The sequence below is a fragment of the Pagrus pagrus genome (assembly GCF_965226575.1).
Source record: "Pagrus pagrus genome assembly, contig: HAP1_SCAFFOLD_125, whole genome shotgun sequence".
NCBI classification, from domain to species: Eukaryota; Metazoa; Chordata; class Actinopteri; order Spariformes; family Sparidae; genus Pagrus; species Pagrus pagrus.
Genome location: NW_028175338.1, coordinates 16,358 through 29,632, shown reverse-complemented (window position 1 = coordinate 29,632; position 13,275 = coordinate 16,358).

Below are 13,275 nucleotides of genomic sequence, written 5' to 3'. Positions count from 1 at the left end.
TATTTCTAGTGTATTTGCACTGTGTGCTGTGTATTTCTACTGTGTATTTCTACTGTGATGTGTATTTCTACTGTGTATTTTGACTGTGTGCTGTGTATTTCTACTGTGCATTTCTTTTTTCTTGTGATGAAATTTTTATTTTATTTTCCAAACTTTGAAAAAGGCAGTGCATTTTAATAACAAATACAAAACATGATGACAGACATAAGAATGAGAAAACCACAATAGTAAAAAAAAAAAAAAAAAACAACATATAAAATAACCACCCCACCCGCCCACCACCACCACCACCACCCCTGGGCCCCCCAGAACCAAAAGCTACTAGCAAATTAGGTGGCTAGATCCGCTCCTTTAGTTTCCCTGCCACTGAGACCCACAGCTCAATCTCGGATTCCTTGACTCCAATCACACGAGCAGTGGACAACTCCAGGTAAATAATATCAAGAAATGTGAGGATCCAATTGTTCACTGACAGCTTATCGGGCTGTTTCTACCTCATAGCTACTAATTTCTTAGCTGCAGTAAGGCCAGCAAAAATAAGTCTTTTCTGCTGTCCAGATGTTGAAAACTGAGATAAATCATTCAGGAGTAAAGTAGTTATTGACACCGGAATTGTCAAAGAAAAAATATTTGATAAGTGAGAAGATACACGGCTCCAAAAACTAGCGACAGGAGGGCATTGCCAGAACATGTGAAGAAATGTACCAGGAGCCCCGAGGGAACACAGGGTGCACCGGGAGTCAGCCACCAGACCCATTAAGTGCAATCTTCGTGGGGTTAGGTAAGTTCTATGAGCATAATTCAGGTGGATTTGTTGGTGATTTGGATTACGTGAAGTCAACAAAATGTCAGACCAAACCGTGTCCCAATCAAAATCACTTCTCCACTATTTGTCTAAGAGCAGGTCCTTGTAAGAGGACTTCAGTAGAAAAGTATAAAAAGTAGAGACAAAGCCCCGGGAGGTTCCTCTGCTCGTAACAAGTTTGTGAAAGGGGTGTTGTTTCAGTGGCTAACCCCACGGGACTCCATAGGCCTTAAGTGCCGCCCTAAGCTGAAGATAAAAAAAGAAAGATGAGCCTGGCAGGTCATAACAGTCTTTCAGATCCTGAAATGAGCGAAGACCAGTATCATTATAAACATCCCCTAAGGTGTGAATGCCTTTCTTCTCCCACTGAGAAAAAGTAATGGGCCTCTGTCTTATCACAATTTGGTTGTTATTAAATACTGTGTATTTTTACTGTGCATTTCAACTGTGTGCCATGTATTTCTAGCGTATTTGCACTGTGTGCTGTGTATTTCTACTGTGTATTTCTACTGTGATGTGTATTTCCATTGTGATATGTAATTCTACTGTGTATTTTGACTGTGCTATGTATTTCTAGTGTATTTGTACTGTGTGCGGTGTATATCTACCCTGTATTTCTATTGTGATGTGTATTTCTCTTGTCTGCTCTGTATTTCTACTGTGTATTTCGACTGTGCTGTGTATTTCTAGTGCATTTGTACTGTGCGCTGTGTATTTCTACTGTGTATTTCTACTGTGATGCGTATTTCTACTGTGTATTTCGACTGTGTGCTATGTATTTCTAGTGTATTTCTACTGTTTGCTATGTATTTCTACTGTGTATTTCTATTGTGATGTGTATTTCTACTGTGTATTTCTACTGTGAGTTGTATTTCTCTGTGTATGTCTATTGTCTCCTCCTTTTTTCTACTGTGTATTTTGACTGTGTGCTATGTATTTCTTGTGTATTTGCACTGTGTGCTGTGTATTTCTTCTGTGTGTTTCTACAGTGATGTGTATTTCTACTGTGTATTTCTATTGTGATGTGTATTTCTACTGTGTATTTCTATTGTGATGTGTATTTCTACTGTGATGTGTATTTCTACTTTGTATTTCTATTGTGATGTGTATTTCTACTGTGATGTGTATTTCCACTGTGTATTTCTATTGTCTGCTGTGTATTTCTACTGTCTGCTGTGTATTTCTACTGTGTATTTCTATTGTAATGTGTATTTCTACTGTATATTTCGACTGTGTCCTATGTATTTCTAGTGTATTTCTACTGTGTGCTGTGTATTTCTACTGTGTATTTCTATTGTGATGTGCATTTCTACTGTGTATTTCTATTGTGATGTGTATTTCTACTGTGACATGTATTTCCACTGTGTATTTCTATTGTCTGCTCTGTATTACTACTGTGATGTGTATTTCTTCTGTGTATTTCTATTATCTGCTCTGTATTTCTAAAGTGTATTTCAACTCTGTGCTGTGTATTTCTACTGTTTATTTCTATTGTTGGCTCTGTATTTCTACTGTGTATTTCTCTTGTCTGCTCTGTATTTCTACTGTGTATTTCGACTGTGCTGTGTATTTCTAGTGCATTTGTACTGTGTGCTGTGTATTTCTACTGTGTATTTCTACTGTGATGCGTATTTCTACTGTGTATTTCGACTGTGTGATATGTATTTCTAGTGTATTTCTACTGTTTGCTGTGTATTTCTACTGTGTACTTCTATTGTGATGTGTATTTCTACTATGTATTTCTACTGTGATTTGTATTTCTCTGTGTATGTCTATTGTCTCCTCCTTTTTTCTACTGTGTATTTCTATTGTGATGTGTATTTCTACTGTATATTTCGACTGTGTCCTATGTATTTCTAGTGTATTTGTACTGTGTGCTGTGTATTTCTACTGTGTATTTCTATTGTGATGTGTATTTCTACTGTGACGTGTATTTCCACTGTGTATTTCTATTGTCTGCTCTGTATTACTACTGTGATGTGTATTTCTACTGTGTATTTCTATTATCTGCTCTGTATTTCTAAAGTGTATTTCAACTCTGTGCTGTGTATTTCTACTGTGTATTTCTACTGTTTATTTCTATTGTTGGCTCTGTATTTCTACTGTGTATTTCTCTTGTCTGCTCTGTGTATTTCGACTGTGCTGTGTATTTCTAGTGCATTTGTACTGTGTGCTGTGTATTTCTACTGTGTATTTCTACTGTGATGCGTATTTCTACTGTGTATTTCGACTGTGTGCTATGTATTTCTAGTGTATTTCTACTGTTTGCTGTGTATTTCTACTGTGTATTTCTATTGTGATGTGTATTTCTACTGTGTATTTCTACTGTGATTTGTATTTCTCTGTGTATATCTATTGTCTCCTCCTTTTTTCTACTGTGTATTTTGACTGTGTGCTATGTATTTCTTGTGTATTTGCACTGTGTGCTGTGTATTTCTTCTGTGTTTCTACAGTGATGTGTATTTCTACTGTGTATTTCTATTGTGATGTGTATTTCTACTGTGATGTGTATTTCTACTGTGTATTTCTATTGTGTATTTCTATTGTGATGTGTATTTCTACTGTGATGTGTATTTCCACTGTGTATTTCTATTGTCTGCTGTGTATTTCTACTGTCTGCTGTGTATTTCTACTGTGTATGTCTATTGTGATGTGTATTTCTACTGTATATTTCGACTGTGTCCTATGTATTTCTAGTGTATTTGTACTGTGTGCTGTGTGTTTCTACTGTGTATTTCTATTGTGATGTGTATTTCTACTGTCTATTTCTACTGTGATTTGTATTTCTCTGTGTATATCTATTGTGTCCTCCTTTTTTCTACTGTGTATTTTGACTGTGTGCTATGTATTTCTTGTGTATTTGCGCTGCGTGCTGTGTATTTCTTCTGTGTGTTTCTACAGTGATGTGTATTTCTACTGTGTATTTCTATTGTGATGTGTATTTCTACTGTGATGTGTATTTCTACTGTGTATTTCTATTGTGTATTTCTATTGTGATGTGTACTTCTACTGTGATGTGTATTTCCACTGTGTATTTCTATTGTCTGCTCTGTATTTCTACTGTCTGCTGTGTATTTCTACTGTGTATTTCTATTGTGATGTGTATTTCTACTGTATATTTCGACTGTGTCCTATGTATTTCTAGTGTATTTGTACTGTGTGCTGTGTGTTTCTACTGTGTATTTCTATTGTGATGTGCATTTCTACTGTGTATTTCTATTGTGATGTGTATTTCCACTGTGACGTGTATTTCCACTGTGTATTTCTATTGTCTGCTCTGTATTACTACTGTGATGTGTATTTCTACTGTGTATTTCTATTGTGATGTGCATTTCTACTGTGTATTTCTATTGTGATGTGTATTTCTACTGTGACGTGTATTTCCACTGTGTATTTCTATTGTCTGCTCTGTATTACTACTGTGTGCTGTGTGTTTCTACTGTGTATTTCTATTGTGATGTGCATTTCTACTGTGTATTTCTATTGTGATGTGTATTTCTACTGTGACGTGTATTTCCACTGTGTATTTCTATTGTCTGCTCTGTATTACTACTGTGATGTGTATTTCTACTGTGTATTTCTATTGTGATGTGCATTTCTACTGTGTATTTCTATTGTGATGTGTATTTCTACTGTGACGTGTATTTCCACTGTGTATTTCTATTGTCTGCTCTGTATTACTACTGTGTGCTGTGTATTTCTACTGTGTATTTCTACTGTGTGCTGTGTATTTCTACTGTGTATTTCTCTTGTCTGCTCTGTATTTCTACTGTGTATTTTGACTGTGTGCTATGTATTTCTAGTGTATTTGCACTGTGTGCTGTGTATTTCTACTGTGTATTTCTATTGTGATGTGTATTTCTACTGTGATTTCTATTTCTCTGTGTATGTCTATTGTCTCCTCCTTTTTTCTACTGTGTATTTTGACTGTGTGCTATGTATTTCTTGTGTATTTGCAGTGTGTGCTGTGTATTTCTTCTGTGTGTTTCTACAGTGATGTGTATTTCTACTGTGTATTTCTATTGTGATGTGTATTTCTACTGTGTATTTCTATTGTGATGTGTATTTCTACTGTGATGTGTATTTCCACTGTGTATTTCTATTGTCTGCTGTGTATTTCTACTGTGTATTTCTATTGTGATGTGTATTTCCACTGTATATTTCGACTGTGTCTTATGTATTTCTAGTGTATTTGTACTGTGTGCTGTGTATTTCTACTGTGCATTTCTACTGTGTATTTCTATTGTGATGTGTATTTCTACTGTGACGTGTATTTCCACTGTGACGTGTATTTCCACTGTGTATTTCTATTGTCTGCTCTGTATTACTACTGTGATGTGTATTTCTACTGTGTATTTCTATTGTCTGCTCTGTATTTCTAAAGTGTATTTCAACTCTGTGCTGTGTATTTCTACTGTGTATTTCTATTGTGATATGTATTTCTACTGTTTATTTCTATTGTTGGCTCTGTATTTCTACTGTGTATTTCTCTTGTCTGCTCTGTATTTCTACTGTGTATATTGACTGTGTGCTACAGTAGGTACTACTTCGTTGTGGCCGAGTTCACGCGTGATTCTCGCGTGAATCACGCGAGAATCACACACCTTTTTAGTGGCGGATAAATTGTGTTTTCATGAGAAGCGGCAATGTGCCCAAACAACCACCAGGTGGCATCTGTGAGCAGGAGGACGACAACATGCAGCAGCAGGGAGCAGTGACCATGAACGGGAATGGACAGAGTTGCCTGATTTATGTTTCTGTTCATTGTTGCTTAAATACAAGAATGTAGCTAATAATACCTCACCCACTCCACACCTCATTCCAACTCCTTCCTTCAGCCTGTCGCTACAGGGTCCCTCTAGCAAGGACAAACTTAGTGAGTTGTTGATGATGTTGATGGCGGATGAGATGAATGATTTTTTTTCACTATGAAGCCTTTTAAATTACGCACAGCCTACAGAAGTTTCAACGTCCATATAAGCATTTAAGAAATGATTCTTATCAGTTCCATAATTCAGAGAGGATTTTTACTCAACGAAAAAGTGTATAAAGATCAGCTTTTAGGTTGAAGACACGACAGCAGCACGTATGTCCAGACGCTGGTGTGTCAGCTGGGGCAGCGGGTCGGTGAAAGATAAGGCACATGAAAACATTGTGACTGACGTATAGCTCCCCTGGTAGAGCAGCTCCCTCAGTAAGCAGAATCACCCGCTGATACGAGTTCGAATCTCTGTGTAGGCTGTAACTTAAGTTAATGTGTTTTCTTTTCTCATCATCATTATGATCACATATGGCTCCAAGTTTGCGCAAATAAATGAGCAAATGAGCATTAATTCTCCACCGGCCGCGGCACCAGCTTTCCTGCTTGTGTACATAGATTCTGACACCACAACTGTAGCGTACCGAATATCAATAGATGATAACCAGAAAAAAAACGTTCTATTGATCTGATTCACCGGCTTCATGGACGTCGGAACTATTTTCTGAGAGGGGGGGCGGGGGAAGCACGCACTTTTATCAATGATTAAGGATTTGATTTGAAGTTATTTTATAATGGCGTGCAGTTATAAGAGAACTAGATGGATGAACACGGCATCTTTATTGTTAAGAAAATGAAACTTTGATCACTAAATCAAGCCATTTAAGGAACATAACGGCATTATTTGTACCCTTGAATGAAAAAAAGAAAAGTCTGCGCTCCTGACTCAGGGCTTTCATGCATATCCAAAAGTGGACCTTCTCTCAGTTGACCCACTGATGAAGATTTTAAGCAGGGTCGAGACATCGCTTTCATCCATAAGGTCACTGTGAACGTTCATAACGGTCAAATGTGTTGGTCTCTCCTGCGTCATGGTGTGCAGCCAGGTTTTCAGCCTGCGCAAGGCTGAGAAAGAGTGCTCGGATGCCGCGACAGATATTGGCAGGGCCAGGCACAGCTTAATGAGCTTCTCCACCTCTCTCGTGGAAAGGGGGTCAGTTCCGAGGAACCCACATCCACTCGTTTCCCCTGAGCCGCCTCAAGAACTGCCTGCTCTCGCCCTGCAGCTATGCGGAGTCCTTCCTGATCAAAACGCCGCTCCGCCTCGGAGCGCACCAGGTCCATATGCACATCCTGGATGGTGCTTACTTCTCGTATCTTCCCGTGGGTAGGGTGGCTGATGGGGTGCGTGAGTTCCGACGTCTATGACCGGCTTTCTTTATTTCAGTTGTGGTGTCAGAATTTAACACAAATATTTGTGCTTTCTATTCCTTATATTTTCTACAACAGGCTTATAGAAAGAAGAACGACGCCACGTCATGTCAGACAGTTTTCTCTAGCTTTATTAAAATACATAATCAGCAGCTTCACAGTAGTCGGATATACAGAAGGTTATTTAAAGCGGACTGAGTCCCTGAAGCCGTCTCCCTGCAGGAGGAGATCCCTTGGCCAAGTGATCAATGTATTTGTTGCAGACCTCTTTGCTGTCCTCAGCGCGCGGGGGTGGGGGTGGGGGCGCTGGCGTAGCAAGCTTTTCAAAAGTGTGGGGGATGGATGTGGTCTTTCCAGTTAAGCAACTTGTTCCAGATGCCTTAACATTTGCATTCCCCCATACTGAGGAATGTGTGTAGGGGACGAGAAGTAAGCACCATCCAGGATGTGTCCATCCTGCATTCGGAGGTGGAGAAGCTCATTAAGCTGTGTCTGGCCCTGCCAATGGCCGCGTTTCTCAGATTCGTTAAGGAGCTCTTAAGTGCTAAGATCTTCTTAGGAGCGCTCTTAAGAACGCTGTGAAAGAAGGATGTGTTTTCCAGAGTCGCTCTTAGCTTAAGAAGATCTTTCACTAAGAAGGAAATGTAAGATCGAGCTGACCCACTCTTAACAGCCTTCTTACAGCCAAATGCTCAGTGATCAAGCCGCGTCAGGGAAATTTACATCCTCCACTTTTCGAAATAATAAAACAATGCTCAATGTTGAAATGCGCTCATAGCTGCGGACCACTGGCGCAAGAAACATAGGCTAATAGAAGAAGAAGAAAAAACCTTGTTATTGAATTACACGTTTAAGTTTTCCACACATATCTGCATATGAGTTTATAGTAGGCTGCTACACATAAAAATACAACAACCCTGTGGCATTTCACAGATATCAAGGAAACAGATGTAATTAAACTCAACTGAACCTCATCCAGAGAGGCTTCACCTGCTACTCTACAGTATATAAATGCGTTGCCAAAGTCCGCGCGTGTGAGAAACGATGGCTACAATACAGCACATTCTCGCTGCGAACCAACAGCGTCGCCGTGCGCGAAGCCAGACGGTTTACATAAATGCATACGTGCGTCAGCACTTCTCCCCACTGGACGTGCTGTCAGACCGGGCTGTCCAGGCAAAGTACCGGCTGCCCCGTGCGGAGATCCAACGGCTGATCACTCTGTCTCCACACATCCAGAGAGCAACCCGCTGCAATTTTGCCCTCAGCCCGGAGGTGCAGCTCCTGGCTGCGCTGCGTTTTTACGCAGTGGGGAGCTTCCTGGAGTTTCATTTTCTTAACAATAAAGATGCCGTGTTCATCCATCTAGTTCTCTTATAACTGCACGCCATTATAAAATAACTTAAAATCAAATCCTTAATCATTGATAAAAGTGCGTGCTTCCCCCGCCCCCCCTCTCAGAAAATAGTTCCGACGTCCATGAAGCCGGTGAATCAGATCAATAGAACGTTTTTTTTCTGGTTATCATCTATTGATATTCGGTACGCTACAGTTGTGGTGTCAGAATTTAATGTATTTTATGTACACAAGCAGGAAAGCTGGTGCCGCGGCCCGGCAGAGAATTAATGCTCATTTGCTCATTTATTTGCTCAAACTTGGAGCTATATGTGATCATAATGATGATGATGATGATGATGAGAAAAGAAAACACATTAACTAAAGTTACAGCCTAAACTGAGATTCGAACTCACACTAGCGGCAGATTCTGCTTTCTGAGGGAGCTGCTCTACCAGGGGAGCTATACGTCAGTTATAACACACACCAGCGTCTGGACATACGTGCTGCTGTCGTGTCTTCAACCTAAAAGATGATCTTTATAAATTTTTTCGTTGAGTAAAAATCCTCTCTGAATTATGGAACTGATAAGAATAATTTCTTAAATGCTTGTATGGACGTAGAAAATTCTGTAGGCTGTGCGTAATTGTTTCTGCCTCCGCTTATTAGCCATGGCTGCAGCGAGCGAGCAAGCGAAATCACAACCTCAGATGTCTTTAGGGTATCAGATATTTTTATTGGCTATTCTTATATTTAAGCAACATCCAGTCAGGCCGTGATATATGCTCACGGGGGCGGACTGGGACAATAATTCAGGTCGGCAATTTTACCAGTAAACAAATGTTCCTTAAAAAACGACTAATGTAGTTTAGCTCTACTGTAAAACAAAGAAAGCACAAGTGATTATCCAAGGTCACCCAGATAACTGAGGTGTCCCACCGCTGTGAAACAATCAGTCTGAATCAATATGATACGGTTTAGCAGTCCCCCTCTCCATTCACTCTACCTGTAGCCTAAAACAGCGCCACTCTCCATTGCAGCTACATTGTGGTCAAATGTGGAATTGTCCCAAAATCGTTTCAGCTGCAATTCAGTACTATGCTTCCACCTAGTGGCTACAGTTGTCACTGACATTTCACGCGTTGCGTGAATCTCGCTCCCCGCGAGTGAAATGGCCACTTTGAAGTAGTACCTACTGTATGTATTTCTATAGTATTTGTACTGTGTGCTGTGTATTTCTACTGTGATGTGTATTTCTACTGTGATCTATATTTCTACTGTGTATTTCCACTGTGATGTGTATTTCTACAGTGTATTTGGACTTTATGATGTGTATTTCTACAATGTATTTCTACTGTCTGCTATGTATTTCTAGTGTATTTCTACTGTGTGCTGTGTATTTCTACTGTGTATTTCTACTGTGTGCTGTGTATTTCTACTGTGTATTTCTCTTGTCTGCTCTGTATTTCTACTGTGTATTTTGACTGTGTGCTATGTATTTGTAGTGTATTTGCACTGTGTGCTGTGTATTTCTACTGTGTATTTCTATTGTGATTTCTATTTCTCTGTGTATGTCTATTGTCTCCTCCTTTTTTCTACTGTGTATTTTGACTGTGTGCTATGTATTTCTTGTGTATTTGCAGTGTGTGCTGTGTATTTCTTCTGTGTTTCTACAGTGATGTGTATTTCTACTGTGTATTTCTATTGTGATGTGTATTTCTACTGTGATGTGTATTTCTACTGTGTATTTCTATTGTGATGTGTATTTCTACTGTGATGTGTATTTCCACTGTGTATTTCTATTGTCTGCTGTGTATTTCTACTGTGTATTTCTATTGTGATGTGTATTTCCACTGTATATTTCGACTGTGTCTTATGTATTTCTAGTGTATTTGTACTGTGTGCTGTGTATTTCTACTGTGTATTTCTACTGTGACGTGTATTTCCACTGTGTATTTCTATTGTCTGCTCTGCATTACTACTGTGATGTGTATTTCTACTGTGTATTTCTATTGTCTGCTCTGTATTTCTACTGTGTATTTCTATTGTGCTGTGTATTTCTACTGTGTATTTCTATTGTGATATGTATTTCTACTGTGTATTTCTATTGTCTGCTCTGTATTTCTACTGTGTATATTGACTGTGTGCTATGTATTTCTATAGTATTTGTACTGTGTGCTGTGTATTTCTACTGTGATGTGTATTTCTACTGTGATCTATATTTCTACTGTGTATTTCCACTGTGATGTGTATTTCTACTGTGTATTTCTACAGTGTATTTGGACTTTATGATGTGTATTTCTACAATGTATTTCTACCGTCTGCTATGTATTTCTAGTGTATTCCTACTGTGTGCTGTGTATTTCTACTGTGTATTTCTCTTGTCTGCTCTGTATTTCTACTGTGTGCTGTGTATTTCTACTGTGTATTTCTCTTGTCTGCTCTGTATTTCTACTGTGTATTTCAACTGTGTGCTATGTATTTCTAGTGTATTTGCACTGTGTGCTGTGTATTTCTACTGTGTATTTTGACTGTGTGCTGTGTATTTCTACTGTGCATTTCTATTGTGATGTGTATTTCTACTGCGTATTTCTATTGTCTGCTCTTCATTTCTAAAGTGTATTTCGACTCTGTGCTGTGTATTTCTACTGTGTATTTCTACTGTGTATTTTGACTGTGTGGTATTTCTAGTGTATTTGCACTGTGTGCTGTGTATTTCTACTGTGATGTGTATTTCTACTGTAATGTGTATTTCTACTGTGTATTTCTAGTGTCTGCTCTGTATTTCCACTGTGTTTTTATATTGTGATGTGTATTTCTACTGTGATGTTTATGTCTGCTGTGTATTTTTATTGTCTGCTCTGTATTTCTAAAGTGTATTTCGACTGTGTGCTGTGTACTTCCACTGTGTGATGTGTATTTCTACTGTGCATTTCTACTGTGTGCTCTGTATTTCTACAGTGTATTTCTACTGTGATAAGTATTTCTACTGTGCATTTCTATTGTCTGCTCTGTATTTCGACTGAGTATTTCTATTGTGAGGAGTTATTCTGCTGTGATGTGTAATTCTACTGTATATTTATACTGTGTGCTGTGTATTTCCACTGTGTATTTCTACAGTTTTCTGTATATTTCTACTTTGTTATGTGTATTTGTACTGTGTGCTCTGTGCACTGTACAGTAGCATAAGCTGTATTTGACTGCAAAAAGGTTTCTCAAGCAAGTTTCCTAGCCTGGACTGGCTACTATTGTTCTGAAATGCTAAAAATTGACATAAGCCAGTTTTCACCCTCAATGAATTAAAGATCAGGTAAAACCTTGTTTGTCATGAAATAGATCCACATTCAACCAGTTCAGGCAAGGAAACTTCAGTGAAAGACCTTTTTTCAGTCAAATACAGCTTATGCTACACTGTAAACCCGAACGTTCAAATTAATTAAATAGATTAAGTACTGCATACTCAAAGTTTTAAAAAAGTTCTACTAACTTAATTATGTCAAGTTTGTGTAACATGTTCTTTCTTTTTGAGTAATTTATACTAATAATGTTTGATTAAATTGAAATATTTCTTTATTAAGTAAGCATAAATTAAAAACACAACTTAAGTACAAGTTAATAGAATTAAGGCCTACATATAAGAATGGTAAAGTCTTCTTATTTCTATTATTTCAAATAGGTGGAATTTAATAATAGGCCTTGTACATGCTAAAATGCAATAAAAGGGGGGGAGCACCGAAGACAGGCAGCACGGAGGACTGCAGAAAGTTGGACCTACGTGGCAACAGTCAGCCTCACTGGACTTACTGTAAGTTTTGAATGTTCATATATTGTTAATATACTAACATTTAGTTGTATTTTGGGTGCGTGTCGAAAAAAATAGCAGAAATGGCGGGTCCCTATTTTTTATGTGCTTTGCCACGCTTCCAGAAGGAAACATTGTGCTAGCAAGCCTAGCAGGTGTTCAGTTGTGTGCTACCTGTTTTAATGAGGCAGTTTAAAATGTTGGATACTTGTCCTAGAGGAGGTTGCAGGGCCGGCTCTTGGCATAGGGGGTATAGGCAGTCGACTAGAGCATAAAACAAAGTGTTTTAATCTTTATAAAATGTAATTGAATCCCCCCCTCTCATGTCTCATGGTGCAACCAACCCCGCTGTGCCCGCAGTCACACACACAGCAGAGGTGTGTGCAGTGAGATTGTTTTCAAGCCGTTTTCTTGTTAGAAATGCCAGCCCCACATAGCAAGCGGGTCAGGGCCAGATCCGGCATCAAGCCGGCACCTCTGGCCTACATCTGGCATGGCAATAGTATGTTAGCCAGATGTGGGCCAGGTCTGGCAGTGATGGCACCGTTTATGAAATGGCATGCCAAATGTGGGCCAATTGTGGTTAGGTGTATGTGGCCCAGGTCTGTACAGTAGCAGACAGGTCTGGGCCAGATCTGGCATCAAGCCGGCACTTCTGGCCTATTTCTGACCTGGTAAATAGTATGTTAGCCAGGTGTGGGCCAGGTCTGGCAATGATGGCACCGTTTATGTAATGGCATGCCAAATGTGGGCCATTTGTGGTTAGTTGTATGTGGCCCAGATACGTAGCAGACAGGTCTGGGCCAGATCTGGCATCAAGCCGGCACTTCTTGTCTATTTCTGACAAGGCAAATAGTATGTTAACCAGATGTGGGCCAAGTCTGGCAATGATGATACCGTTTATGTGATGGTACGCGATACATGGGCCAATTGTGTGTGAGTTTATTAGACCCTAGAGTGACTTTGACTAGGGTCAAAGGGGACTATTTAAGGTTAAAAAAAAAAGAGACAGGTTTTACACATTTGAATTGTTTTTTTTTTAAGTATATTTTTGGGGCTTTTATGCCTTTAATTGATAGGACAGTTCAGAGAGTGACAGGAAATGGGAGGCAGAGAGGGGGAATGACAGGCAGGATAGGGCCG